This window comes from Rattus rattus, chromosome 2 (genome assembly GCF_011064425.1).
Source record: "Rattus rattus isolate New Zealand chromosome 2, Rrattus_CSIRO_v1, whole genome shotgun sequence".
NCBI classification, from domain to species: domain Eukaryota; kingdom Metazoa; phylum Chordata; class Mammalia; order Rodentia; family Muridae; genus Rattus; species Rattus rattus.
The window spans coordinates 110,040,791-110,068,214 of record NC_046155.1 but is presented as its reverse complement, the minus strand read 5'-3'; the positions used below and the strand labels follow the sequence as shown (position 1 = coordinate 110,068,214).

General features: G+C 37.3%; 1 protein-coding gene and 1 pseudogene across 1 annotated transcript in view; one reads left to right on the top strand and one right to left on the bottom strand.

Annotated features, from left to right (window-relative positions):
• Dlg2 (discs large MAGUK scaffold protein 2) overlaps positions 1-27,424 on the top strand; it is a 1,821,467-nt gene that overhangs the window by 497,060 nt on the left and 1,296,983 nt on the right.
• LOC116895103 lies at positions 9,963-10,058 on the bottom strand (annotated as a pseudogene).

Below are 27,424 nucleotides of genomic sequence, written 5' to 3'. Positions count from 1 at the left end.
TTTAGAAACCAGCACATGCCTTCACCAAAAAGTATGCATATGGATGCTGTCTGTCTTAGTTTTAATTTTAAAAGTTAATTTGATTACAATGTTGCTCGGGATAAACCAGAAGTATTATAACCAGACATATAGTTACAGACATGCAATTCCCACTGACCCTTTTAAAATAGATTCCTTCATATACCTTTCTTAATGTGTTTGAGATGAGCAGGATCATAGCTCACAATTTGCAAGGCATATTCCTTGTTTTCTGAAGCCCACAATCTCAGTTAAGGGCGAGAAAATGAAAAGACAGTGAATGTCACCAGTCAGCCAATTGTAAGCAAGATGTGTATGAATGTGGAGTGAACTCAGGGTAGCTGACCAGGTATCCTGGTCCTTGTCCATGTCCTGATAGACAATTTGTTCTATTCCTCTAGGAATTCATGGTTCAGTAGTGACTTTCAAGAGTTCAGGCCTTGAAGTTTAGCGTAACAATCCGCGTATTTAGTACACTTAGAAGACTAGCTAATATTTGGTGATATCCATAATGCAGCAGGTATTGTGTATAGCAGTAATTTCATCGCCACAGGAATCTGAAGAAAAGTTTGTTAGTAAGCCCTGTCTTTTATTTCTAATTTAATTTAATTTAATTTTTTTTTCACATGGGAGGGAGTCAGCCATATGGAGATAACATCACCCTGGGCCTCATGGGTAGAAGTTGGTAATAGATGAAACCATTCCTCTGCTCAGGAACCATGGGGCAGAACAGTGCCTGGAAGATCTCCTTTCCTATTCTCCACATATTCTTTGACATATGAATCCAGTGGCCGCTCGTTGACTTTTGACTCCCTTCTCCAAAGGGATTTATATTAACTTTTTAGTTATGGTAACACTGGTGCTTTCTCTGGCTTGCGATACTTTTATCTATGTAGAGTTCCTTTTCCCTTGACTTTTTCCCCCACTATTTTCCATCAGCCAAAGTTTGGAAAAATCCCCATAGGTCAGATAGCCCATACGCTCACTTGGATCCAGGGGAATGAAAGGGTACTTATACTTAAAAGACTTCCTAATCAGTTGATGTGCAAAACAAAACAAAACAAAACAAAAAAAAACCAAACCCTGTAACAGGTCTATTTGCCAATGCCTAGACTTATTATTAATGTAATAAATAAAGTGAGAAAAATTGCCAAGATAAATCCACATTGTACTGTGGCTTGGGAACCTCCCTGTTAATTATGGAAAAGTGAAAGATGACCAGCAAAACAAAGCTGATTGAGCTCGAAAGGCTCCGGTCCTAAAAATGTGTCCAGGGGTTCAGTCTTGCTTCCTGTTTTGACACTGATGATTTAAAACAAGGACAGAATTTAAAGTAAACAGAAGAAACAGAGTTCTTTAGGATGGAAGTAAGGTAAATATTATTACTCATATACTTAGATTTTGCGATTTTAAAAACCGGTATATGAGTGTTCTTGCCTATTTTTACAAGTTACCTGGTATATTTAAGAGTGTACCTAGAGTGAAAATAATACCCGAGGCAGTGCGATGTGTACTACACTTGGAAATGAGGAAGGCAACATTTTGCCATGCATCCCAAACCTTGTGGTAGCTTAAAAAAAAAAAAAAAGGAAGACCATGCAGTCTACTTGTTTCCAATGTTTAGTCAATGACCTTCAGATTCATTTAAAAATGTAAACTGAGAGATAAGTTTTATTTTTATGATTGAAAATTTATTTATTTGTTTGTTTGCTTTTGGATTTCAAGGCATGGTTTCTCCATATAGTGCTGGCTATCTGAGAACTTGCTCTGTAGACCAGGCTGGCCTTGAACCCTCAGACATCTGCTTGTCTCTGCCTCCGGAGTGCAGGATTAAAGATACGTGCCTCCACTGTCCAGTGAGGGAACAGTTTCAAATAGGTCAGTATACTTGGTACTTCTCAACTTTTATTAGACTGTGAAAGAATATTTGCTCATTAGAGACATTATATAAAACATAGAAAATGCCCTGAAAAAATTCTTATAACCTTGCTATTCAGAGCGAAGTCCTCATTGCCATTTGAGGTGAGTGCATAAATGTGTACATGCCTTTGGGATGGATCTACAAGTAGCTTTTGTTTTTGTTATAACATATCAAGAACGTTTTTGTGTCACTAGTAATTATGCTTAGGCATTGTCTCAATAGGTTGCATAACAGACATGCTTTCCCCCTCTTCCTTTGAGAAGTAAATAAACCCAGGTAGGCAGGGACCGAAAGCATTGTTTTTCCCAGACCATTAACTTTCGCAGAGGATGGAAGGCTTTCGAGTGTAACCTTGGAATAGGTTTGAAATGAGATGCACTTTGGAGGAAAATATATATATGGGGAATCTGGCTTTCAAAAGGATTATTGCCATTGTACTTTTAACAAGGAAAAACTGTAGGCTTAATGTAAGTATGTCACTAGCTAGTCCCTAATGCAGTTGCTACACCCACCAGAGCCAAATAACATGCTTCACAGTGGTGTTTTAAAGGCTCTTTTAACAGAATCCAGCCAGACAACCTGCTTATTATTAGTATTCTCCTGGGCAGTTAGAGTGGAAACACTGCAATCATTTTTACTCTGTAGCCTCTGTGGAATCTAGTAAATCCATAAATGCTGTTCAGTCTATCTCTGTCCTGATTCTGAATGATTCCTTCCGCATTATCTACTTCTCCTTTCATCCATGCAGGCTCTCTCCCTATCTTTTCTGCCACAGAAACGTTCCAACTTGCTTTCCTGCATCCTCTTCAAATTTAACCTCCCCATAGCGGTGCCAAACCTACTTTTCTTCAAAGCCAGATGTGAACTGGTCACACATTTCCTTGTTTGTGGATGTTCTATACCTAAGACCATCCAAAATCTTCATTCTTACCAACCATTATTCTATCTTTGCAGACCCCTGTCTCATGCTAGAATCCATCCAAGTCCTGCTATGCTTAGAGCTATGAAAGAATGGGGTTTTGGATACGAGACTCAAGTAGGAAACACATTTTTCCATTTAGTGGCTTGTCTGTGGACCGGTAGGTAATGAGTCAGCTTCTGGTGTTTAGGTTCTAGACGATATGTTTGAGAAGATAACAGCAAACATTTATCTCACACCGCGAGCCAGGCTATCAACAGGCAGAGTCTCACAGATAATGTAAAAGCCACTCAGAAGATGCTAACTTCAAAGGAGGTGATGAGTTGTCAACTGAAGTAGTATGAAGTAGTATGAACCTCAGTGGACATTATATACTTGGTTGTGTAGCTGAGAGTCTCCTTACAGCACATCTGAAATCCCAAGAAGTTTGGCTATGACACAACTCCTTTGTAAAAGTAGAGATGGTAACTATGTGGTGCTTAGTCTTACAGTTAAAGGAAACTAGAAAGATGACCCTTGGTGTCGGAAATGCACAACTCCTGGCAAAACGTTTTACCAATACATAGCCTCAGGCAGGTGAGAAGAATGTACCAATGAGTACTTGGGATTCCAACCTCAATATCTGCCCTATGTTTTCTTCCGTAGGGAGAAGTTCAGGAATGTGAGAAGATTTAATTAGTTCAAAAGTAATAAAGATACCTAACCCTTCTATTACTATTTTATGTCAGCTAATAATATATATTTGATAATGAATATATTTGCATTTTGTGAAAAATTTCTAAATTAAAACAGATTATTTGTGAAATAGTAGGGAATGGATTTTTACTTATAATATTAAAAATATTTTAGAAACATTCCACTTACAAATTATGGAAAAATTTAAAACACATATTTTAAGATTTATAATTAGATATAAATAATTTAAGTACTTTTAAAGTTTTGTTTGTTACTCAGATAAAATATTTAAACATGGAAATTTTACAAGTATATTAAGTTCAGGTTAAAATATTAAGGGATTTAATTAAGTTATAAAATTTTTAATGCAAAATCTAAATCCCTGCTAGATTTATAAGTATAATAATATGATTATGAAGTAAAACAAAAAATTAAGTCTAGGCTTTTAACTTTATTTTTTAAAATTTAAATATTAATTTTATAACCTAGAAAAGACCCATGTCATCACTTTATACATGAAAGATGCCTCAAAATAACATTAAAATACTTCCATGGATTTCATTGGGTGCTGAAGAGGGGAAGAGTTGGGGAAAAGGAAACCATAGTCAGAATATATTGTGTGAAAAAAAATCTATTTTCAGGTAAAAGTATAAGCAAGATAATATGTGTGACATTACCTTGTATATTCTAGAGCATTGTAAAGAACTGAATATTATGTTAGCTTCTAATTTTTATTATTCAGTCAGATATTTAAATGCAGAAAATAGGTTTACGTTCCCCCTATGATGACTCAGGGTGACACAGACTTGTTAATTTCTTCATTAAATGAAGCATCTTTGTTTTCTGTCTTTTATCAGTTTGTTTCTAGCGCAATATCATGAATCTCTATTGTGGGGTATTCATGGCTGCTTCTTTATAAGCATGAAAATTCCATATTGTCACCAGTTGGTATTTTTTAACAGGTAAAGGCTGAATATCTCATGCAAGGTAAGCACTGTTTTCTCTCTCAGAGGCAAACATTAATAATAAGTTACATCCATGTCTACAAATAATGAGTGACGAGTTACTGGATTTGATTCAAATTTGAAATCTAAGCACTATTGTTCTCAGGAAAATCCTATACTTTTGAAAGGGTATTGACTAGTTCAGAAAAAAACATACAGCTCACGCAAATAGATAAGAAAAATCCAAGATAGTTTGAAGAAAAACTGAGGGTCTGTGAGTATAGGCCTCAACACTGTTGTGGTTCAGATAAACATGTCAGAAGATTTACAGAATGACTGGAACAGTAGATGCTGGGTAGGGGTGGGCATTGATGATGCAGGACTCTTCATCCGTAATGAGCATTGTTCTCAGGACAGTCTGTTCATTTTCATTATGGAGATTCTTGCCCATCTCCTTCCTTCATTCTTTTCCACTACATCTAGCAAGTAGTTTCCAGTTACCTCAGTCCACCAATCAATAACATTGATTTTTGCAGAGCGAGGTGATTCTCACCTCTTCTCTCATTATCCTCTCCTTCAGGGCTAAACAAGGCTAAGTTTCCTGGTGTGACAGTTTGCATTGACTATAAAACAGAAATGACCAGAAGCAAAATATGAGTAGGAAGGGTGACTGACCAGTGACACAAAATCTCCTAGGAACATCTCGGGCAAAATATTTTTGGCAGAGTCTTAAGGGATAATATTTCCTCCAAAGGGAAACAAAAAATGCACATAAAGTATCTATCTTGTTTACTGCAGTTCTGATGAGTAGGCTGAGGGGGAATGAAGCCTAGAGTTTCTGTTTTCCGGTATCGTGTTGGAGGGGGTCTATTGAAGTATACAGCCACCATTCCTGGTAATGTGTCGGGAGAGCAGTCATACTCTATGGAGCCACAGATGCAAGAACAAATGAAAAGAAAAGTAGCCATTTATGCACATGAAATAAGTTACACATAGTTCTTACAACAACCCTGGCGTGTGACTCTTACTGTTTTTATTTAACATACTATAAAATTGCATCTTAAAAGAGCGAACCCATATTCCCAAAGTCATAGAAAAGACGGCAGTACCAGACTTTCCTGTTGATAACATACGTCTGTCCACAAACATCTCTCTCTCCCTTATTTTTAAAACTAGAGATCCTATAAAAGCATTGATGATACAAAAATACGTAAGGATGACCATTCTCCCTAACAAGGTATTGCAATTGGGTTGATTCAGTAATACTAGAAGAAAAATGATATGTCTTTGTGGTAGGGAAGGAACTGAAAGAAACTTCAAATACTTCTAGGGAAAGGGTTAACCCAAGCTTGTAAAGGTGATATATTGTAGCAGCATCTCAAAGATCAGAAGAGGTTATTAGTTTTGTGGACTGTTTAAATGATGATTGCTCTCAAGTTTCATGAATCAGGGTTATATCGAGCAACCACTCCACTTAAGTCTTGACATCCTACATTTGACTTTCTTTTCTACCTGCTGTTGTACATGTGAGCCTGTATTATTTAGTTTCCTCAATAGTGACATAGAACATTAGTGTTCACTACATAGATAGGCTTTGTGAGTGCTAACATCGCCAAACCCATCATGAGTATGTACTGAATCAACGGTATAGTTCCTCCTTCCTATGCATTGTCCAGCCATGTCTCCAACATAGCATGAGCATAGCCCTCTACATTTCTTTCCTTCTGGGATATGTGTAAGAGTAATGTTCTAAGCCTGGGTGGAAGGTCTTCAGCAATAAAAACCTTAATAATCTGTACCAATACAATTATTAACAGTGAATTTTACTCCTGCACTGACAAGAAAGAGGAATGTGCATGGCCTTAGAGATGTCCAGAATTTTTCTCAAGTTATATCCTGGCACTTTTTTCTCAATACAACACAGGGTAATGGAGAAAGCAGTTTTGAATGGTCAAAATGTCACTGGTCTAAAATGAGATGCACTGTAAATATAAAATATATGCAAGGGTTTTTAAGATGAATGTGGAAAATTTTACCCTGATTACATATTAAACTGACATATTTGAGATATATTGGGTTAAATAGAATAGGACTTAAAATTTCTTTTTATTTATTGTGGCAGTTAGAACATTTAAAAATACACACATGACTCACATTTATGATTCTTATATTTTTCTTAAACAATGTTGGTCATAAGGCCAGAAGCTATTCCTTCTTCCAGTGTGTTTAAAGGCATTTGACCTTGATTTTTTGAGGTGATTTTTATAGTCACCATGGTGAGCTGTCTATCTCTGTACAATTTAAGTCTTGTGGAAGAATGGAAAGATGATGAAACTCTTTCTAATATATAGCTCTAAAATTTTAACTTCATTATTAATTGTTTATATGACTAGGTAACCTCCAGTTTCTAGGTCTCAATGGTCAGTTGAGGTCCAGAGAGGCCAATGACATGTCAAGGTCACAGCTGTCCAATACCTTATCCCAAGGTATACTGTCTCCTTAATGCATACCCAAGCTGGATATATACAGTACATGGAATAAGGAAACAAAAGTATTTGGAAAATGATTGAGAAGAATTGATATCTACTTTTTACCATAGTTTTCTTATAAGATTCATGAGTGCTAACCTTGCCAAACCCATCATAAGGGTGTATTTTTCATAATGTAGACTGAATCAATGATATGCATTGTGTACATGTGCATGTGCATGTGTGTGTGCAGAACAGCTTCTGATAACTTCAGAGTTACAAACAAACAATGTCAGTGAGGTTAGGCTAGAAGAGAGGATGGGAATCTTCCTTCCTATGCCTACGCATTTGGGAACCTTGGTGGTAATAATGAGAGAATCCAGGATCCTCAAAATTGAGGTAATACAAAAGTAAGCCACAGTTGCTCATACTTTCAAGCCACCATGCAGAATTACAAAGTGAACACAAGCTTTTCATTCCAAATGTGCTTCGGTTTTAGTGATGGATAAAGAATTGATAAGCAGTGACATAATGCCTCTTAATTTTAGTTGCCTCAGCCCTGGAAAATGAGTTCAAATAAAAGCTATACCTGTTTCCATGGCGCACACACAGCTGATGTCCAAATAATGGAAGCGATAAATTGGCAAACATCCATTATGTGAACTTAAAAGTCTTCTCGCATCAGTTTTGTGAATGTGTTAGTCACACAGCATTATAGGACTCATTTCTTCAGCCTAGAATAAAAAGTGTGAGCAGTGAAACAAAATGGAACACATCAGGCCAAGTAACAAAAACCAGGACTTAACTTCTTCAGATCGTCTTCTCTATTTCACATCTACATACGTGAGAGAAACCTAATCTGAATCAAGGAAAGTCAGAACACTCACTCTTCCCTTCTTCAAACTGTTGTCCATTTTTGAAGCTAAACTTTGGGTGACAGTAGGTATGGGATTTATAATTAATTTTCTGGGGGAAATGGAGCCATATCTAAATCCCACCTTGAAAAAGCCAGAGAACCAAAAAGAAGACAGCATATTTGCACTTTCTAGCCAGACTTCTGAAGTGCCTTTTAAACCCCAAAGGGACTGCAAAGCTCAATTTATTTTCATGGGAGACTAAGTGCTGACTGAAGATATGGTATTTAAGGCAATCACCATGGAAATGAGATTGTATGAATCATGGCTGCTTAAGGCCTACTCAGTGTGTCTTGACTGACAAGTCCAACTTTATTTATATAGATAGGGTCCATTTGATGAAGCAAAATTAACATATGACTATGGGAGGTGGTATTTCTAACACTTGAGAGAAATTTACATATATCTATTATCTGTCATCTATCTATCTATCTATCTATCTGTCATCTATCTATGTATCATTCATCTGTCTATCATTTCTATCTACCTGCTGCCTATGTATCATATTTGACTTATGGATATGCTCAGAGAAATGAGATAGTTACACATAATACAGCTATAGTTAAACTATATAAAGAGAGGTCAAGTAATTAAAACAATTGTGGAAGTCAATAGCATAGTTAAACCAAAATTAGGACAAAAAGGTAGTCTGTGAGAGCATTAACAATAAAGATTCAATGAATATTTACTGTAGGTAAACCGATGTGCCTCAGGTTGAGTTCATAGGATAAGCACCTTGACATCAGATATCTATGTGTCTGACAGTCTATACAACAAGCTGCAAAACAAAATAGTGTGCTGCTTGTAATTCACTGAAACAGGTATACCAGTATATAATACTCATAGTCCAAGAGGAGTATTCTTAAAACAATATATAATAGGGCAGAGGAGAAATACTTATTTTCAAAGATAATATAAATAGATATCTAAGTTATTCTCTAAGAGGCTAGATTATACATTTGGAAATTCGTGCATCTTAAGTACAAGATGTCAGTGATCTGCACAAGTCCATAGGCCCCTTCGGACCTCAGCTCAGTATGGAGACTTGGAAACTGGACCACAGAGTTCCATCAGCATCAATCACTCATTAAATTCCTTCCATCCTCCGCCCCTCCTTTCCCTCTTTCCCTTTCTTCCTTCCTTCCTTCCTCCCTTCCTTCCTTTCCTCTTCCTTTCTCCTTTTTCCTTTTTCCTTTCTCCTTATAAATGCAAGGGAATGTATTGTGTTCATAGGAGGAGCAAGTCCACAGAATCCATAAAAAGTGTAGATTTACTTAGTTATTTACATAAACTTGCCTTTTTGAGAGAATTAGTACTTTATTAACATTTTACAATGACCTTTTAAAAATGGTTTATTCACCTTGTCTTCAAGAGTGAAGGCTGAATGAAAGAAATAAGTTGAGAAAACAGTTTTGATAACATTAAAGAAAAATAGAAAATTCATTTCCAGCACAAGAGATATATATTTGAGAAATAGCACAGTCTGATCTTGTTGGAAAAGAAGGTCAGGAACAATAAATTGGGGGCCATGTTATAGATATCATTAAGGTAGGACTTGGGAGTGGACCAGAGCCCCTGTTGTCTCAGCATGAGGACCTGGCATTGAGACCTCAGCAACCAAATACAGGTAAGGGAAAAGCTTGTAAGCATAGCTTTGAGAAAGTCTGAGACTGGAGGATCACAGGGCTTACCAGATTCCCTACTTACCTGTGGGTTCTGTGGTTTTAGGAAATAAGGAAAGTGGTAGAGCAGGGTTTCTGATGTCATTCTCTGGGCTCTCTACAGCTCCAGACACCATCACGGCTACCACCCCAACCAACACACTAACACACAGTCTTAAAATACCTATAAAAATGAACAATGTTATTCCAGTATTGGTTTACTTCCTGCATTTCTCAACTATGTTGCACACTATAGAGGCCTATCTCGCTGTGCTTTTCCTTCTCCATTCATCAATAACTGTCATATCATGCTGTTAGAAAATAAACTCTCACTTATTTGTGAATGAATTTTTCACATATTAAACATACTAGTGGTTTTTGTTTATTACCTGTTACAATTTTTTAAGACATTGACTTTAATTTTCACTAGCTCTGTATTTTAATACGTTGGAATTTAAATTTTCAATAGATTAGGACTGTTTTTACTCAAACACATTTGATACTACACTTGATCTTAGCCAAAAGGCCGAGAAGCGATCACATTTGAAATTATAATTATAACTATGACCAAGGAAGAGGACATTCCTTAACTTCACTTTGGTTTTAATTGTAGGACTACAGGGACTTTCAAATGTCTGTGAAATGAACATCGTGCTGTGTCTTTGAAAACCATATGACTCTAATTCTATTAAGCTTGTGGACTATAAGACTTATAAAGAATAAAAGGATTCCTATGACTGAATGCCTCAGATCTTAATAGGGCTTTCTGGTGTGTGTGTGCATAACTTTACAGATGAGATATATTTTCCGTTAGACTAGAAGCTCTGACCATGCTTGGTGGTATTGGAGAATGTTGAAACGCACCCTGAAGGAAGAGTAGGAGGGAAAGAATTTCTGTCATAAGACATTGTACTAGTAAAGGATGCTAGCTACATTTCGAAAGTAGAAAATACACGCTGTGCTTACTATGTCCAGGGCAGGAGAAATATAAAGTTGATGGGACATAGTTTAGAGTGGCATGGTGAAATTTAGTGTACTCTCAGTCAAGTGTTTCAGAGTTTGCCCTATTGACAATCTTTGTACCTGTAGTGACTATCTGACATTTTCTGAAGACTTTAGCTAGGGGACTATTTTATTTCTAGCACCATCAATTTCGGAGGGAAGTTGAAAGATAATCCAACAGTGGGGTCAAGACACAGAGAAGAGACATAGAAAGTTTTTCTAGTTATGAAACAAGGTAAAGACTCAGACTATGGAAACAGCTTAGAAAAAAAAAGAAGGAAGTCCACTGAGACCAATGCAGGACTCAATTACATACAGAAACAGAGATGTAAGGATTTGATTATTCTCAGTGTGGGCAACTGAGTACTTGTCGACTATTGACTTCTAGAGAATGTGAGAAGGTAGCAGATTGGGAGAAGAGAGCATAAAATTTGTGCATGCTGAGAGTCTCCATTGAATGCCCTGAGAGCTTTAGACAGCTGAGTGTTCAGACCTACAGCTCCCAGGTGAGCACTAAGCTGAAAATAGAGATCTGAGCATCATCACATTGTAGATGGTGGGTGAATTCACAGGTGTGGATGATAGTTCCCAGGGAGACTGTAAAGAAGGAAGAGAAAAAGTTATGGAAGGGATCCTTGGGGACACCAGCATTGTAAGGCAAAGTCCTGCTGTGAAGACAAGACCTAGTGTCTGAAAGCACATTGTGCATGTCAGTGTATTTCCAAATGTAAGGACTGTTGCTAACATTAAAATTCTTCTTAATAGTATGAACTTCTGTAAGCAGATAGAAGTAAGTGCCACCCCATCAGGCAGCGAAGCACGCAGATTATTTATTTAGGAAAAAATAAATAAGGTAAAAGAAGCCATTACAAAGACCAAACAGGAGCCAGGTTCTTAGTTTTGCTTGCTCCAGTGTAGCCATGGGTTTGCCATCTGGGAATCTGTAGTAACGGTAAGCAAGTATGTTACCACTGAGTCATCCCGCATGGAGTGCTAGAGAAACAAGGCCTGGGTCCAGATTCCATTCAAGAATTTTATAAAACTGCCTTCGAGGAAAACTCAAGAGATTTTCATGAAACAGATTGGCTTAATATTCAAGCATGGCCTTTGCTCAAAGTTGCAATATTAAGGCTATTTATATGAAGGCTATGGGAAAAACAAAATAGCCTGTTACCACCTATATGTCCATTACAAAAATATATTTTATACTTTTCTGTTTTGCGTTCAGTGTTACCAACTTCTACCTTCCTTTGAATCTTAATTTGTAGCTAAGGATTTGCATATTTGATAAGCTACATGCTAGTGAAGAGACAGATGTGGAATTTAAATTCACATCCAAACATAGTTTGTGTTCCAACTTTGATATTTGTTGTTATAGAACATAATTTTCATGACCTTCGGAAACTTGACTTTACTTAACATTGATTCTTTGTGAATTTCACATCATGCTCCCTAAAATCCAACTTATCTTCTCCTCTCCTTCTATTTGCCCTCTACACTTGCAACCCTCCCCCAAACTGCCAACAGAAAACCATCTCATTGTGGAAGCTGTGTTGTCACTGTGTCCCGCAGTCTACCCTCTATCCACACTGCTTCTCTTGCAAATGTTCATTGTAATGACTCCTTGATCTGGTACAAGACCTTTAGATTCTGATACTCGATTGATACTGGACCTTTACTGGGACTTCTCTTGGCTATCCTGTTGTTGCCCTGTCATGGAGATCCTGAAGTGTTGGGTCTTGGACTCTTGAAGTTTGGACAAGACACTTCACACGCTCTAGCAGTTCACTGAATGGGTAGGTGTTGGCATATTCCAATTCAAAGTCCTGCATCTGGGCCTGAGAGGTACCTGAGCTGGTCAGCCTACTGGCTCTCCCTCTTTCATGCCCTCCGTGTCAGCTCACCAGCAACCCCTACTACCAGGGCCAACACTACCCTGCTGGCCAGGCTAGGTACAGGGCACTTTCTCCTGAGTGTTGCAGCTGGTGAGGGACATGGCTAGTTCTTCCACTCTCATGATCCCAGGGTCAGCTTTCCTGCCTGCCATAGATATTGCGGGACAAGGAAGGGGAGGAAGGCATCTCTCCCTTGACTGTGCCACCACCCAGCAGACAACAGGCAGGGCTGGCTCTCTCACACTCATGGCCTTGGGCCAGATCATCTGCAAACCCCTGACCCAGGGATATGTCTACTGTGCTGTCTGGGGAAAATGCAGGGCCTGCTCTATTCCCTAGTGCTGCATCAGGACAGGAATAAGAATAGCTCTCCTGTTCTCACGACCTCAGGGCTAGATCTCCTGCCTGATGTAGATGGCAAGTGGGGAAGGATGATCTCTCCCATGCTCATCATGTTCATGCCCTCTACCTGCCATCTGGCTCATCTCTACTGTGCTGCCCAGATGAAGTTCAAGGCCTGCTCTCCTGAGTGCTGAAACAGGTGAGGAGCAGGGCAGCTCTCCTGTTCTGATGAGCTCAGGGCCAGCATGGCTGCCTCACATAGATGGCAAGAAGCAAGAGGGGTATTATGGGAGACATTGGGGGGCCAGCTCTCCCATGTTCATGCTCTTGGAGCCAGGTCACCCACACACTTTCCATCAGTTCTCCTGCTCTCATGATCTCAGGGCTAACACCAGCTCTCCCAGAATGCTTAGGTGAGGGTTGGGGAGCATTCTACACAGCCCTCAGATATCAGTATGTTCTGGGGCAGAAGCCCAGACAAAGGCTGTTCATTTGGACTTTGGTGGTAATAGACCCCTGCTGCTACAGAGGGACAGACTCTGAAATAGTCCCCCAGTGGCCTCACAAGCCAGGATACTCAGAGGCCAAAAGAGGGCAGTGTAGTATACTGGAGTTAAAGTCTGTGAGCTGCCAGATAGGGGTGGTAGGAACTGAACTCATATCCTTTGCAAGAGTAGTATATACTCTTACCCATTGACCAGCCCCATTTTAAAGGATGCTACAATAAACCCTAGGAAAACCTGCTGTTGAATACACACACACACACACACACACACACACACACACACACACACACACACACACACACTCTTTTGTTTGCTTCTAGATAGAGCTCCACTCTGTAGCCTTGGCTGACCTGGAACTCACTATGTAGCTTAGGCTACTCAAACCTTTGGCAATCCCCATTCGTCTGCCACCCAAGGGCTGGGATGACAGGCATAAACCATCACATGTGGCTTGAACTCAACTAACCTACATAGATAAGAAGCATGATAAGCAATATAAGGTAAATGCCCAAGAAATAAATTCTCATTTTCAGTTGCACAAACTGTTTTTAAGCGTGTGAAAAGTAAATTTAATATGTAAATTCATTTAGTTTTTCATTTAGTGGCCCAGTTATGCGTGATCACAATGTTGCTACTTATTATGAAAATAACCAGATTTACTGTCATATCTATAATGCTATATTATAATTTATTTTTTATTTCTTAATGACTAAATTTTATGATGAAAATAAATCTGTTAAGTGGTGCGATTTTTCAAATTTTTAACTATACATAACGACATGTTCCTTTTATAGAACATATTTTTCTTAATACTTTTTTATTCCCCCAGAACAGTACAATTATTGAGATGACAGAGACATTTTTATGTCCCCTTGTATTCCCAGTGCCTGCCAGAAGGCTTAGCACATAATTAGCTCCAGAAGATTGCAGGTTGAATTATTGTCTTTCTTGCTTAATTTATTAGCAGTTGAATTGAATGTTTTTGATATTTGGATTAGGTTTTACATGAAATAATATGGTTTTAACATTTATGCCTGTGTCTCTTATCAGTAAGAAAATTCAAAGAAGACAACTTTGGAATATGCTACTTGCCAGAGTAAAGAGCTTGCTCTATCTTATTGTTTCTGATAAAATATGCATAGATCATACATTAAATTTAACAATCTAGAAAGTTGCTAGGACCATTTTCTGCTGTCAGTCGTTATCGGAGACCAAAGATCAAGGGTGATATTCTTAATGGTGTAAGGTGCTCTCTCCTAGCTTAGCAATAATCCCCCAAAGAGGAAAGACATCGTCACTCAATGCTCCATTGACTCTTTCAGTATTCCAGGGTACCAGTTCACCGAAGCTGCAATTTACCTAGAAGTACCCCAGCGGTTTCACTCAGTTATTGCATCTTCCAGATGGGCCTATGACTTCCCAGAGAGCATTTACTATAAAAAAATCTGGTCAAGTGTAATTTTCCCAAGGTGATACTTGAAGGAAACAGCTAGTGCTTGGCTTTACCTGATAGCACACTTGGGCATTTGTTAACGTTAATGCACCCATAAACAGTAAAGATGCTCTCCGTTTCTCTCGAGTATTTTTAGAGGAATTACTGTACATAATAGGATAATTTTATTTATTTCTATAATGGTGTATTGATTTACGTGACGTGTAAGTAGTTAAGTGTACTTACAATTTTCTTCAGCAGGAGAAGGTGCTGGAAGTGGTGGAAGAGGGGTTATTAAAAATAATCACATTTATTTTTAAAGACTATCAATATTTGCTCTGCAGCACTAGAGCCCCAGTAATTGCTAGATCTAAGTGATATTAGCAACATTTTTAGCCCTTTATCTTTTAGTTTAGTCATGTGGGCCAGGGAGGAGGCAACAGTGTTGAACTAACTGTGGCGGTGAGTCAGATTAAACATTTTCTACACAATTAGAATTTCCTTAGGTCAACCAAGCAAATCAAGCATTGCTTTCATGCAGCCTTCTCAGATTTATCGTAATTACCAGACAGGGTAGTCCTGGAGAATCCTACACCTGCATTTTAATAGGTTTCCTAGGTTTTGATTCATTCACAGGTCAGAGGGACATCAATTTTGTTCATTTAATTCTCTTTCCAAATGACAGATTATTTAGTGGTCTCTTTTTACTTAATCATTTGCCACTGCGTCTTAAACATTGTTACTCAGTCATTCATAGAATGTCTAAGACTTCCCGCCATGAATGTAAAAGTAAATGAAGCAGCTCTCAAGGAATTTGGCAGTTGAGTAGAGGCAGACAGGACTGTGAATGGATAATTAATGTGTAGTGTACTAATCACTATAATAAAGGCATAAGTAAAATGCTACATAGATACAGAAGAACAAATGGCTAGAGTCTTTCTATGTCTTCCAGAAGGACTGTAGAAGAAATGGAAATCTAGCGGGCGATGGAGGACCCAGCAAGAGGGTCTTCAGGAGAATAGGCAGGTAGGGAGAAGGAAAGTATTCTAGAAAGAATATTGTTAGAACACAGTGAGGGAGGGACTTGAGTGAATGTAGGATTGGGAGCCACAAAAAGAGGTTCCAGGAAAAGATAATAAACTGTAACAGGTTCTCTGGAAAGGGCAAGTGGGATGCTGAGAAAAAGATTCTGAATTTGGTATTTAGGAGAATTCGAATGGCGAGCTGCATACAGTAGAGTGAAAGGGGAGGTTGAGATAGTAGCTGAGGCAGAAACATAGTTTATCAATGGCTTTGAGTAAGTTCCTTGAGAGTGAGGAAGTATATGAGGAGAATATAATCACCATAGTGCTTCAAATCAGAAAGTTACTTTTGCTGAATAAATTCTTGAACTATTTCAGATGATTAGATATTTATTTACCTTTCCTCTCTAAATTCTACATTTGACTTCTACAAATTTGGCAGAATTAACAGTTATCAGTGGAGAGCATATTTTCATTTTATGTAGTACCATATGATATCCTAGGAACTGGAAGTTCAAGTCTGTAACTTAACATTTACCTTGCGCATTGAACTTTGAATACAGTAATAAATAATAAGAGAGATCATTCTTCAAAATTACCTGCTACTATGTCTGCTGTTGATGCAGTTGAGACAAGGGGATTTGGAAGTATGTTACCTTTACGTAAGTTTTTCTGTATTCTTCCAATAATTATAATTAGTATGAACAGCAGTTTTGATCTGCATTACCTCTGAACCAAGTCATTCAGGACTTTTTAAAACAAGCAGATACCCAATATGTTTAAGTCCTTTTAAATACCTTTTACTATCATAAATTGTCAACGTTTGTTTTCTAAAACCTCAATCTAGGAAAACATTTACATTTTTAATTCCAAGAAAATTTCTCAGGTGAATAGGAGAGAGGCATGGAAACATCTTATTTCTAGACCTATTAATTTAATGACTACCAAATAATATTGTTAATTAATGAGTTCTAAATTAATAGAACATATTTAACCTTTTTGCTTGTAATGTCTTTATTTGTAATTGCAAAATCTCCATACAGCACAAATGACTACACGTGCATTTTTACTTATTAAAGAGTGAAACCGTATGCAGTGCTGAAAATGAATAAATTTAGACTAGAAAATAAGCTCAATGTTAATTCTAAAATGATATTAAAATAAGAATGAAGTTTATAGTGCGAGACTGAAGTAGAGAAGGATCACAAAACATCATTTACTAATATACACATTATAAAGACAATGAGAAGAGAAAACTAACACAAAATGTGATTTATCTGTGTGACCTGATTGGGATGGATATATTAATACATAAGATTCGTGCTAATGATATATTCTTAAGCTAGTTGGTTAACACCTGGAAACTCACTTCTAACACATACTTTATAAAAATTGTCAGGCATGGGACAGATCTGTAATCTCAGCATTTGGGAGAAAGGTAGGAAGAATAGATGTTGAAGGGCCATCATTGGCTACATAGCAATTCCAAGGCCAGGCTAGGCTATGTTTGAGATTTTTTTTGTCTTACAAAACCAAACTAAACCATACAAAACCAATACACATTGACATAAAACTTTCAGTGTTGTCTCATCTAAGATGAGAACTCAACAGGTAACATGAAGACTTTTGTCCCTTATTACAGCTACCCAATAAATACTGTTTATGAGTCACAACTCCCTTCAATAGAGCTTTGTTAAGTTATATTGCTATTTGCAATGTCAATGTCACAGAATAACAGACAAGAAACTTGAGGATAAAATTTGTAGCATTTAAGCCTCTAGATCTCAAAGAATATCTAACTGTTTGAAAACATCTGGGGGTGACAGTATTTATCTTTATCTTCTTGGTTGGCACACTCTTGGTAAACCTATGCTGTCTGCAGGACCCGTGTCTATTTTGGATAATAATTTGTGCCTGGGATACATATATTAGATACCTTGCCTTTCTTCAGAATTCAATTTAAAATCTATAAAATGTATACAGAAAGTGGTGACTTAAACAATTTGGGGAGCTAGTATTTTACATTTTTAATATTGTGCTTTATGAAAATGTCACTAAAGCTGACTTTCAAGTCTTTTGTTTTCTGTGTTCAGAGCAAATTTATTAATAAAGCAGTTAATGAGTAACAATTTAGCAGCTATGATGTATCCACAACTATATTCCAATATTTATAATACTTGTGTTTGTTCCAAGTTTACTAAATGACAGATGCATTACCAAGTACTAGCATGTTCTACAGGGTTATTTTTATAAGGTTTGGCTTCTTGGGTTTTGTAAGAACATGCCATTTATTCCTCCTTCTCGGCTAATCACCATAGTGCATATTTCTACTTTTAAATTGGCATAAACTCTACAAATATTTGCTTCATTCTATGACCCCACAGCATTAATAACTATTAAAATTCTGGCTTCAGGAAACAGTAATTTTGGAAGAATGATTTAAAACATTGGAGAGCTCTTCTTAAATGTTAAAAAATATGCTTTTAGTTCATTAGTAGGACACTGCTTTGAACTCTAGTCTCCTGTGATGTCATTACATTTATTATAGAGAAAGCAATGCTATGGAAACACATGCTGCTTCCTCACTCATGATACCTGAACCCATAGAGGACAGAATTTTGTAGCTAAATAGTTAAATTGTTTGTCTTCTTGCTTCGGTTCCTTTCTGCATCTTTGCTAAATTTATTTTATTTCTTACTTTAGAGATTATAATACAAGTACACCATTTCTCCATTTCTTACTTCCTATACACTTCCTTGCTCTCTTTCAAATTTATGTTCTTTTTTATCATTGTTATTACATATATATATACACATATACTATATATATATATATATATAACCTTCACTATCTTATAATGTTTCTTTTATGTATGATTTATGATTTCAGGGATGATTTTGATATTGAATAATCAATTGCTGTGCTTTTCCTGGGAGGAAGATTATTTCCCTGCTCCCAGCATTTCCCAGGTGCCTATAGTTCTCTGTGTAGGATTGAAGACCCGTGCCTTTTTTCTCAGTACACTTGAGCATGCCTATTATTGTTGTCCTTGTTTAGCTTAAGATTTGGGAGTCTCGCTTTGAGACTCTGTGTATATAGCATTTCTAAGAGACACAGTCTCAGAGTAAATGAACTCCCCAATCTTCAGACTCTTACAGTCTTTCCATTCCTTAACTAAAATGATCCCTCAGCCTTAGGTGTCAGAATGACCCAGATCATTGATTGGACCTTTTTCTGTTATCACCTACAGTTCTGTTTGTTACCCTCTGGTATGTGTCTAATACCTAACCACTGCTTTCTTCTGTGGTTCTCCTACATCTTTATTTCCATTTTCTCCTTTTTATAACCTTATGAAATGGTTTTTAAACCTTTGTTTTTATGTTTTTAAAGTATTTTCCAGCATGAGGTAAATCAGAAAATGAAGGAAAGAAACCATAATTCATAACAATTTTGCATTTCAATGTTAACTTAGGTTTTTTTAGATGAGAATGTTTAAAAGTTTACATGATGGTATACAACTGTAGATGGTGGAGTTAGAACTCAACACTATATGTTCTTCTTTACCTCAAAGCCTCTTTCTACATACTAACCTCCTTCCTGTGAGAATGCACGGATTTTCAGAGTTTCCATCATAGGAGGAATGTAAGAACAAGTCAGGCAGTTTGACATGAAGATTGCTCTGCCTGTCAAGGGTAGCAACAGAACTGAACAGTATAGATAAGACACAAGGCTCAAATGCTCCAGAAACCCTGAATTAAGTGGTAGACATAATCTAGAGGCAAGACACTAGTCTCATTGATCCCCCAAAACTAAGCCTTCACCTCTATCTCAGGAGGCACATTGAACATCATCTTGTATGACTGATGTCATATAGAGCATGGACAGGCCTAATTTGGAGTCATGGCTCACCATGTGATGGCTAATTCCCTCTTCAAAGACATACCTACTTCAGAACTCTATACTACTCAGTTTTTCCCAGGGTCACTAATGTGAAGGATCAACAAAGGATGTAAAGCTACATCCTTGCAAACTGTTTAGTAGACGAAACCCTTAAGTGGATATTCCACCAAGAGGGACAACCAGAAGTTTGTACAGATGTGCTACATTTGGGTATTGCTAAGTTAAATACTATGCTGTGGGTCTGCACAAAGCATTTGCGGCTGAGAATTTTAGGGAGTCAGGGTTAGGTGTTGGAGATGAGAAATGGGGACTGGGGCAGGGATGGCAGGAGGGCATAATTGAGAGAAAATTATGTCAAAACTACAAGGTTACACTTTTGTCCTTGTAAAACGGTCTCTGTAAAAACAGAATAATTATCAAAATTAAAGAATAATTAAAGCCAAAGTCTTGTTGATAACCTTGGATGTACTTGGAGTTCAGAGGATAGTATAGGGCAGAGGAGAACAGACCAGAAGGCTTTACCCAAGAGGCCAGACTCAAGAGCCTTTGAGTGATAGGACAGTTTAATCAGATAAGAAGAAAGGTATACAGATTTAGAGAACCCGAATGACATTAAATCAACTGAGACTGTTTTTAATAAACCTTGAAGATGTCTGCTTTCATAGCATTCTAAACATGTTTCAGATTATTCTAAATTTCTTTATCTCTTTGACTTATATAATATCCAAATAGGTTGTAAATATTCTGAAACTTAAATGGTTTCTCTTTTTGCTTTTCCTTTCCTAAATGTGCCTAGGATAATGTTCTGACATAACAGTTTCCAATAAATGCTTATTAGTAAACTATATTTTCTGTATTATTCATCCTTGCAGTATTGTAGTAAAATAACTGAGACAATTAACATGTAAGAGAAGAAATTAATTTGGGTCCATTATGGAAATTTCAGTCCAAGGTTAACTGATGCCATAGTTGTGGATATCTGATAATGGCAGTGTGTTATGTTGGGAACACCTGGTGGAGCAGACTATTTATAGCATGAACTACATTGCTTCTCGGCCTTTTGGCTAAGATCAAGTGTAGAATAGCATGAACTATTAAGCAAAGAGAGTGAAGAAGAAGCTGAGGTCCCATAATCTTCATAGAAGTTGTAATCACAGTGCCCTAGGCCCCACTGTCTGAAGGTTCAACTACTTCCCAATAATACTAAATAGGGACTAAGGCTTTAGTGCAAAAATCTTGAAAAAACATGTGCAGATCTCACCACATGCCTAGTTAAGGGTTCAAAGCTCATAATGTCCAATATGTGTGTATGTATTGACCACTAATACATCTTGTAAAGTAATAATTACCATAGTGTACACTTATAGTTATTGTGTTCCACAAAGATCCTTCATATTTTGGGAGTTCAAGCAATTCAAAACCCATATTTAAAATACTTTAAAGTCCTTAAAGTACATAAAAAATGAAACAGAAATCATTATCAATATATTTTATTTTTCTCTTTTAACAGCCATTGCTTCAAATTTTGAAACTTTCTCAGTTACATCGCAGTCTTTTCAGAGTCATAGCCACAATAAAAATACTATAGGAAGAATGGACCTGAGTCCCTAAGCCAAGACGGATGTTGCCTTCCCACTCTTCCTTTCAAACTTTAGTCTATAGAAACTCATGGTTCCCATTCAGACCTATTGACATTCAAACATATGGAGGAACATTTAGAGTTATACACACTGATGAGAAGATCTATAAAAAAATAGATGTATAGTTAGAATCCAGAAATAAGACAACTTTGGACAGCAGATATATAACTCGCTATTGGAGGAATGATATATAAGAGTCAGTGGGGCTTACTTCCTTGATTTTGCAAGCTCTTTCTTTGCTTCTTAGAAAGGAGTCTTTGCCTAGAGTTTCCCACTGAGACTTTCTAAAGCTTTGGTCAGAAACAAGGCTCTCTCTAGCACAGAGTTGTTGTATTTCATCCTAAGGACTTTTAAAATCCCAGGAAAGTGCTAAGGGATAAGAGAAATGGTAGAGTTAGAATGCTGACCCTAGTCTGTGTGAGTTCAGAATATCTGAGTATCATATGAGTATTTTGTGGAGAACTGGAAAGTCTACTTCAGCTCGGTTTCTCTTTCTATTCCTCCACTTTTAGGATATGAAGAACAGTGGTAGAATGTCAATTCCTGGAAAGAAAGGATAAACAGAAAAAGCATTAGTTGTTGAATTTATTTGGAATCAGAAATACAATAGGCAGTGGCATCATGAAAAAAAGAAGGGTTATCTCTATAACCTTAAAGGGCCAATTTTATTATAAAATATTCTATAAGAACATATCAGTATAAAACAGCAAAAGTTATTCAAACATAAAATATAGATAAATTAGGAAAATATATTTATATTTAAAACATAGCATTCCTTTCCCCATTCCATTTATTTATTGATTCAACGAATTTTAGTAACTTTCATGATGAGCCAGACACTAGAAATATGAGTAGAAAATAACAGCTTCCTTACATCATTGTGGGGTAAAATTATTATTACCAACATCTCTTGACTATAAAGAATAGTATTTAAAAGGATGGGCTTGGTGGCTAAATGTAACCTTAGACATGGGAGGAAAGGACAGGATGACCATTCATGACCAGTTTGATGGACATAAAAATTTTTCTCAAAACAAAACAAGTGAAAGACCAAAACAAAAACCAAAGAATGATGCTGCGTTGAATTATTATACCATGGATATAACTCTAAGAATTTTTGAATTTGGCATGACAACTTTCAAATATAACACAGCGGGAGAGGACTTGGTTCTTGGTCATTACTTAAGTGATTATCAAATATCCTCTACTATCAGTTGACTTTCATGTGCTATAGCCAAACAATTTACATTTAAATCCATCTTTCATTGTCTGCCCTCAGTGGGAAAGGAAAGGATGCACCTACTCTGGCAGAGTCTTGTTACATCAGAATTGGGGGGGGCGTGTATGGGGAAGGGGCTCTCAGAAAAGAAGGAGAGTGCGATAGGGAAGATCTCACTGAGGACGGACCAGGATGGAGGCACCTTTTGAGATATAAATAAATGATAATATATGTTTATATATTTGTCATATATTCTCTACTGTCATATATATGAATTATCCTCAAGGGGAAAATTCATTTTTCATTAGCCTTGGCAATGGACGAATAATTGGTAGCATTCAGTAATGATCACCATCATAAATCAATGTAGAACGTGAAGTCACTTAGTAGTTATATTTTAAAGTGTCATTAAAATGATACTGAAAATGATACGTCAGTAAAAATCATATTTATTAAGCCACATAAATAATAAATAAAACAAATAATAGATAATTTCAAAATACATGGCAAAATGTATATTAACATGACTTAAGAATTATTGCAGTAGTCTGCTGCTGAGAGCTCATAAGCAACACCCTACGAGCAAACTTGAGCCTCGGGACCGCAGGTAAGACCAACTTTTCTGCTGCAAGCGACCTGCCTGGTGAACTCAAGACACAGGCCCACGGGAACAGCTGAAGACCTGTAGATAGGAAAAACTACACGCCCAAAAGCAGAACACTCTGTTCACATAACTGGGTGAAAGGAAACAGGAAAACAGGTCTACAGCACTCCTGACACACAGGCTTATAGGACATTCTAGCCACTGTCAGAAACAGCAGAACAAAGTAACACTAGAGATAATCTGATGGCGAGAGGCAAGCGCAGGAGCCCAAGCAACAGAAACCAAGACTACATGGCATCATCGGAGCCCAATTCTCCCACCAAAGCAAACACAGAATATCCAAACACACCAGAAAAGCAAGATCTAGTTTCAAAATCATATTTGATCATGATGCTGGAGGACTTCAAGAAAGACGTGAAGAACTCCCTTAGAGAAACACAGGAAAACATTAATAAACAAGTAGAAGCCTACAGAGAGGAATCACAAAAATCCCTGAAAGAATTCCAGGAAAACATAAATAAACAAGTAGAAGCCTATAGAGAGGAATCACAAAAATCCCTGAAAGAATTCCAGGAAAACACAATCAAACAATTGAAGGAATTAAAAATGGAAATAGAAGCAATCAAGAAAGAACACATGGAAACAACCCTGAATATAGAAAACCAAAGGAAGAGACAAGGAGCTGTAGATACAAGCATCACCAACAGAATACAAGAGATAGAAGAGAGAATCTCAGGAGCAGAAGATTCCATAGAAATCATTGACTCAACAGTCAAAGATAATGTAAAGCAGAAAAAACTACTGGTCCAAAACATACAGGAAATCCAGGACTCAATGAGAAGATCAAACCTAAGGATAATAGGTATAGAAGAGAGTGAAGACTCCCAGCTCAAAGGACCAGTAAATATCTTCAACAAAATCATAGAAGAAAACTTCCCTAACCTAAAAAAGGAGATACCCATAGGCATACAAGAAGCCTACAGAACTCCAAATAGATTGGACCAGAAAAGAAACACCTCCCGTCACATAATAGTCAAAACACCAAATGCACAAAATAAAGAAAGAATATTAAAAAAGCAGTAAGGGAAAAGGTCAAGTAACATATAAAGGCAGACCTATCAGAATCACACCAGACTTTTAAGAGATTACTGAAAGCCAGAAGATCCTGGACAGATGTCATACAGACCCTAAAAGACAAATGCCAGCCCAGGTTACTGTATCCTGCAAAACTCTCAATTAACATAGATGGAGAAACCAAGATGTTCCATGACAAAACCAAATTTACACAATATCTTTCTACAAATCCAGCACTACAAAGGATAATAAATGGTAAAGTCCAACATAAGGAGGCAAGCTACACCCTAGAAAAAGCAAGAAACTAATCGTCTTGGCAACAAAACAAAGAGAAGAAAAGCACACAAACATAACCTCACATCCAAATATGAATATAACAGGAAGCAATAATCACTATTCCTTAATATCTCTCAACATCAATGGTCTCAACTCCCCAATAAAAAGACATAGATTAAGAATTATTGCAGTAAATGATGCTTCTTATTTCTTTAACCTCTAGTCTTAATATTAATATATTCTGAACCTTCAGAGGGCAAAGACCCACATTGCCTTAAATCTATATTCACAAAGTCTATATATCTAGCATGAGCTTGAAAAATAGAAATTGTCTGTGAATGACAATTAAATGAGTACATTGTGGTGGTTTCATTAAGAATGGTCCCAAGGACTCTTGTGTTTGAATGCTTGGTTCATAGGAAGTGACACTAATAGTCACACTATTAGTAGGTGTGACCATGTTGAAGGAAGTCTGTCACTGTCGGGTAGGGCTTTGAGGTCTCATTTATGCTCAAGTGTGTTCAGTGGCATACAGTCTCCCTCTGCTGCATGAGGATCAAGATGTAGATCCTCTCAGCTCCTCCTCCATAACCATGACAGAGTACACATTGCTGTGTTTCCTATCATGACAATAATATACTAAACCTCTGAAATCGTAAGCCAGGCCCAATTAAATTTTTTCCTTTATACTAGTTACCTTGGTCATGGCGTCTCTTCACAGCAATAAAATCCTAATCAAGACACATACAATTTTGCTCCGAACTACTTTCAAGCTTCAAAACATGAAATCTGCTCATACAATTCTCCTTAGATAGAGATCATCCCTGCTCTGTCTTTATGTCTTTATAGTTATGCTTCCATACTGCTATTAAACATAGCACTATTAATGTGGCCACTCCATCCTGAAGCACTCATTTCTTGTACTTTTCCACAAATCTTGCAAGTAATTTATGTCTTAATCTTAGTCTTCCCCTCACTATGAAGACTTCACATATTTTATAGCCTCCAGGTATTTATTTAATGCCTTCTTATAGCATTTGTTGTCTTCGCTACTTCTTGATACTTAGAATTTATGACATATTTTGTTTACTTTGCCTTTTAAAATAACTATAAATATTAGATCATGTCTTCATATTTCTTTGTACTTTTATAATAAGCTAAGTTAGGGATCATGAAAAATTTCCCAAAAATATCCAAACTGAGCCCACAGATTTCTATTAAAGGCAGAAACCTCAGGGCATGCATTTCTGCTTTTCCTCCTCTAAAGAAGACCCTAAACTCATTTGGCTTAGTCTTACACAATAAGCCCAAATGCACCTCAGAAGGGTTTCAGTTACGAGTGGGCATTTGGCCAATGAATCTCAACTGAAGATCTTGAGGATACATGTTTGCTACTTATTTGTTCTCAGTAAGGGCAAAGGTACCGAGATGCAAATTTGAGCAAAATAGACAGGCTTTTCTCCAAGGAAAGAGCAGAAGAAATGATTGATGTTGCCCTTTCTTGGAGCGATGGGAAGAGATGGAAGGCTAGAATCTAACACAAAACGATATTTGTGCTTGGAATCTGAAAAGAATTTACAAAGTGCATGAACAAAAGTGCTTTTATCAAGATTCATTGGGAGGTGTACATATTTGGTATGAAATTTGGTTGACAGATTTCTGAAGACCAAGAAGTCTGAACATCCGCCATCTGCACACTGGAAAACCAGTTTTAATTTACTGGTAGTGGATTCAGCCTGACTCCAAAGGCCTGATATTTGAAAATGGAGGTGCTGCAGGACATCTCTCTGGCTAAAGATACAAGATCAGTACCTTGCTATCTGTGTGATGAAGTTGGGTGTACTAGCTCAAATAAAACAAGAGGAGCACTGAGGGAGAAGAAAGAGAAAATTCACCTTCCTTCTGATATTTGGCTCTTAATAATAAAATGAACCAATTTCATGATGTCTACTAATACTAGTGAAGGCATAACTTCTTAGTCCATACGTCCAAATGCAAACCTCTTTCCAAAGAACCCTCACAGAAGCATGTAGAAATAGTGTTAGTTGATTTGTGAGGTTAATCATCATAAGGAGAATGTTTATCATTTACTTGATGACCATTAAGGGCTTTCCCAAGGAAATGGGGAGAGAAGAAAATTTAAGTGAAAACAGACAAGATCGAAGTGTTAATGGTTTCCTGCTATTATTCATTACATCGTAATTTTGGGAAAACTTTCTTGAACTATCAAAAATAGCCTTTGAGGACTGAAAGAGCTTGAAGGGGTTCAAGACCCCATGTGAATAACAGTGCCAACCAACCAGAGCTTCCAGGGACTAAGCCACTACCCAAAGACTATACATGGACTGACCCTGGGATCCAACCTCATAGGTAGCAATGAATATCCTAGTAAGAGCACCAGTGGAAGGGGTAGCCCTTGGTCCTGCCAAGACTGAACCCTGAGTGAACGTAATTGTTGGGGGGAGGTCAGTAATGGGGGTAGGATGGGGAGGGGAACACCCACATAGAAGGGGAGCGGGAGGAGTTAGGGGGATGTTGGCCCGGAAACCAGGAAAGGAAATAACATTCGAAATGTAAGTAAGAAATATTCAAGTTAATAAAAAAAATAGCCTTTGAACAATGCAATAGTTTGAGGCACTTTGAGTTGCTTAAATTTAACGGGGCAGTTAGGATTATATAACTTTTGGGTTTATAAATTATACCTTTTGTAGTGATCTTACTTACCTAACTTAAAGGAGCAAACCAACCTTATTCACTGCCTGGGGAGACAATGTGTGGAAAAGAAAGGGGAACAGTATGAAGATGTGGATTTCTGTCTTAACTTTCTCAGCCTCCATTTTCTCACAGGTAGGAAGTGAAGGCAAGTACTTGGTAAAATGTTATTATTTAATCAATAATTATTATTAATCTAGCTGATGGAAGTGTACTTGCTAAGTGCTCATTCTCATGATCTTGATTAAGTGGGCTGGATATTTATACATCTCCGGCTCCC